Source organism: Neolamprologus brichardi, chromosome 23 (genome assembly GCF_056152115.1).
Source record: "Neolamprologus brichardi isolate AB-2024 chromosome 23, ASM5615211v1, whole genome shotgun sequence".
NCBI classification, from domain to species: domain Eukaryota; kingdom Metazoa; phylum Chordata; class Actinopteri; order Cichliformes; family Cichlidae; genus Neolamprologus; species Neolamprologus brichardi.
In genome coordinates, this window is record NC_142125.1 from 35,815,917 (window position 1) to 35,820,613 (window position 4,697).

Here is a 4,697-nt window from a genome sequence, read left to right on the forward strand (position 1 = left end):
TCAAGGCAGGAGCCCCTGCCAAGCCTCAGCAGAGGCACATTTTCAGTGCCTTTTGTTTGTCTATCAGCAAGATTATACAGATGATACTTGTTGAAGCGCTTGGGCATGGAGAAGGGAAAGTGTGTGTGTGTGTGTGTGTGTGTGTGTGTGATAAAACACGCTGTTCTTGTGAAAATGTTCCATTGAGTTTTTGAGGGCATTTTAAAAATGAGTACTAGTAAATCAATAACTGAAAAGTGGCTTAGGCCTCTGGAGTCAACGGACACGTCCGTGCATCTAAATCACATGACCGATTTAAGATGACCTGGCAGCCTTGCTCAGGCTCTAGTTCTTGTGTCAAAACTATTTACCAGGTTTTAATCATAGCTTTGCAGTTTGGTTTACTGTACTGACAATTTGTTGCGTATAAGTCCTACACCACAAAAACAATATTTGTTGTCTGTACTGTGGACACATTTTACTCTGAATAACATGTTATCATCCAAAAAGTGTGATCATGATACTGTTAGGTAGTGGTGCAACGGATCACGGTTGATCCGTAATCCGAACCGATTCCACTCCAGTTCACAGAGTTGGGACCACAAATAATTTCAGAGAACCATTGACCCAGAGCAGCAACTAGCTGCGTGTCTGAGGTAAAATAGTATTATTTTAGTCTTTCTATATCATTGTATATTTAGTACCAGTGCATGTTTTCATGTTTTAAGTCACAAGTGCCCTTGTTGCTGAATGCAGTGCTGTGACTGGTCAGATCTGTTTATTGGAACAATCATGCTTGCTTCAAATAAATATATTCCTCAAATTCATCCAGCAAAATTACAGAGTTGATGTAAATGGTTGCATTAAGAAAATATCTTTAACACACTGAAGTCTACACGCCTTTAAACACCGGACATGTAAAATCAGAGTGTTAGAACTAAGAACCGTATGTTAACACAAACGATAATTGACCAATACGTTGTTTCAATATTTTTACTTCCTTCACTATTGCAAAAACATACATTCATTATGAAGACATGATAATGTACTCATTTTAGATTGTTTGTCCTTCCATGTTCTTTAACCATCTCAACAACTGTTCCATTCAGTCCATTTCAGCTACAACTGCAAAAAATGTTGCTTGGACTATCAGTTCTTACATTGTTTCCAGTTTCTCTCCTACAATGGGGGAAATGCACAGATACACACCTTAGGCATGTTGGCTTGATAATCTCCTAGAAGGCATTCAACACATTCAATGCATTCTCAAGCTTCTCACCCCTTGGTTTATCCATCCCGGAAAGTACCAAACCCTTATAACGACCATAAATTAGGTTAATTCAGTCCTGCATGGGTGTAAACATAAATAAAGCTGATGTAAAAGGTTGTTTTTTTTGGGGGGGGGGGCCCAAAAACTGAATCTCAAACGTTCACTTTAAGGGGTATCAGTGAATTGTGTAACTTAGCTTATTTTGTTTTAGCTACGATTTCTGAATGGGCTGTGCAGTAGTTTATACAAAATCCACAAGAAGACGCATCAGTAGAAAAAATTCTCACTCCAAACTTGCCACATAAACACTTGGTCAGAGTCTCTTCTAGTCACATTTTAACAGAACCATATTAGCTTTCAACAAGAAGTTCAAGAATTAGTGCTTCAATCACAATCTAGATCAGTGTTGAGAGTCCTAAAGTGAATATTTTCCTTTCTGATTTTTTTGTTGGAGTGGGGACAGGTGTGTTACAGCTTCACCAGCTGCAACTGCTTCAGTAATCAGTACCTCTGCAAATACTTAGCCCTGCCACCTTCACGTTGCCACAATGCTCTCTTTGCTACCATTCAGTGCAAATGTTTTAGTCTTCTGTTCTTTTTTTTGTTTTGTTTTTTTGCAGTTCTGACTGCCTGAATTTATAGTTGACCAGTTTGTCTGTGCTACAAATGAACTAGCATAACCAAGACCCAGAAAACTGAGCCATCAGCCCAGCCTAACCCACAAGCTTTTCACCTTACAGCTTAATATACCAATAAATCAGTTTGACCTTTCTCCAGCCCCCCCTGATTATATCTGTACTGAGATTCACCTATTCTGGTTTCTCCATTTGTATAGTTTAAAAAAATCCTGAGCAAGTCGAAACAAGCCAAAGACTTTGAACTGAAATGCGATGACTACAGGATATGTGTCAGTTTGTAGTGTGTTGGAAGTGAGGAAGGGTTGGTCAAAGGAAAAAGAAAAATCTTGACTTTGTTTGCTATTCAAGCTTGCCTGCATCAGCTGATAACTTGACTGATAACCCTCCTTTGGTTTAAATATTGCATGTTCTGGCTCCAAACTTGATGATATCAAAAATGCTAACATGGAAAATACAGCACACAAAGCAGAATTTTGGTGGCCTCCTTTTTATATGTAGTCCTCAAGACTGAAGAGCTCACCAGTGGCAGGCTTGTAAAACTGCTGCTTTTAGGCATCTCCGGTCAGTGGATCTCATACAGTAAGCCCTGTGTTTATTCAATACCAAAAATACTCTGTAGATGTTCATTTCTATTGCTTTCTTTTTTGTTTGGTTTTTTTTTTTCTCTATGGGATTAAATTTTTTACAGTTCTTACAGTAGGACGCTCACTCCTTGCTGTCCTTGTGGTCTGTTTGCATTTGTGCTGAGGTTTCATTATGGAGTCGTTAAAAACATAAAGAGCTGACTCTCAGAGTGCTCTGTTGTCATGCGATCTTACAGCTCTGACACTGGAAAGTCATCTTCAATTGCAATGCAGGGGACTCGTTTCTTTTAATCATCCCTGAGAGCCTTGTTTCAAACACTTGAACCGTGGCATCAAACCTCAGAGTCGGTCTACCTTTTCAGAGTGTCTTGTCAGAAAAGAAACGCTGTGGGGAGTGGCTTTTTATCTGCTGCTTTGTCAACAGAGACTAGTAAGAATCTGCTGAGGGGAAAGATCTCTAAGCATGTAAACAAATTACATAATCACTTGTTCTGCTTAGTGTTCTGCTGTGCCTCAGAATACCTTGGTATATCATTGAGTGTTTGTCTTTTTGTGTTCATGATATGAATGCTTCTAAAAAAGAAGGAATGGATAGCCTGAAATCAAGGACATGCTGGTATTTAATAAAAGGATACATTAAGATTGTAGCAAGTATGTTGACAGTGCTTCTCTTTCGGTTAGTGTGAAATAGGTCACCACGCTCTTTTCGGACAACAGCAAGGGTGGTGACAATGTTTATATCTCTGATGGGCGAGAGTGTGTGACAGATTCCTACCTAGAGCAATGCAAGAGACTGGTGGAGGCCTCAGGGTGTAAGAGCAAAGTGTCTAGGAGTGTTGTCTGTATCATGACAGCAACCCTTGACGATGTTTGGTCTTTTTAGCTTAGGACGTCTGGCCTCAGGATTGACCAGCAGCTCGTCGGAGTGGTGTACTATGAGTTATTAATGTCATGAATTGACCAGACCGTTATAATAACTTGAGCTACTTTGGGTTTAAAACTGGCTTTAGAGAGATCTACATTGATTATGATCATTTTTCTGAAGATATTATGTATGGGAGATTTAACTCAAAGAACCTATTGTATATTAGCTGTCACTGCTTTGTAGCTGTAACTGCAAACTAGCAAACTAAGATGTATAGTTACAGTAAACTGTACCTGTGCACAGATTAGAGTCATCGGCATTTCCTGGTAATTGCCACAGTTAATCACTCAAATTAATTTGACTTGCATTTTTATCAAAAACAAAAACAGATTCTATGTGTCCGTTATGTGCCATTTTCACACTAAATGCATTAAAATATCATGTCTACATGTGTATACAAGCAGCTGATGATGCAAGTTTAATAATTCAGAAGTCTGCAGTATGTTGCTGTCTGCTTGGGGTTAGTGGTTTGACGCTCCATCAGCTACTACTAGACAAACTTACTACTTCTGAGCAAGAGGTTGATTCCTGTTGTGGGCAATGTAGACTCTAGAATCTGTCAAATAAAATAAATATTATTAAACTTTCTGATAACCATTTCCAGGCCAAGTTTAGCTCCAAAATTGCTTAAGTAAGGGTAGGGAAATTGTTTGGTTTGGTTTTTGTTTTTTTTTTTTGTTTTTAAATCACATAAAAAACCTGTGATAAATGTATAGAATATAACAGATTTCCCCATTAAAAAATAGACCATTCATACTCTTTTGATCTATAGTTGGTAAATGCCCAAAATACAAAAACAAAATACTTAATATAATCATCAGATATATAGAACTCAAATTTTATGCTTATTTTAATAATAACATGAGAAAGATTGTAGCTGTTTACATTATTTTTCACTTCATAGTAGATTTACATTATGTGTTTTTTTTTTTTTACTTTTTTTTCCCCATTAAATATCTGTAAAAAGAGCTGCCCCTTATTTCTTTGAGTTTTGCTTCCATGGAGTGATAAATCCAGATCTGAAAATTTTGGTTCAAATTGTCATCAATATGAGGGATGTCAGGAGTGAGTCTAAGGTAAGTATCTACAATCATCTGAGGCTCTGTCATGGTTTGCATTTGCCTCTCAGCCAGCAGTGTTAAGGATTTTGTCAGAATTGGTGGAATTATGAATGCAGAAAAGTACCATCAGATTTTGATCCATCATGCAGCACATGCTGAAAATATGGAGCAGCTTCCAAAACACTATCAATCCAGTCCAAACGTAGGAGGATAGAAAAACATACAATGAAAAACTTCCAT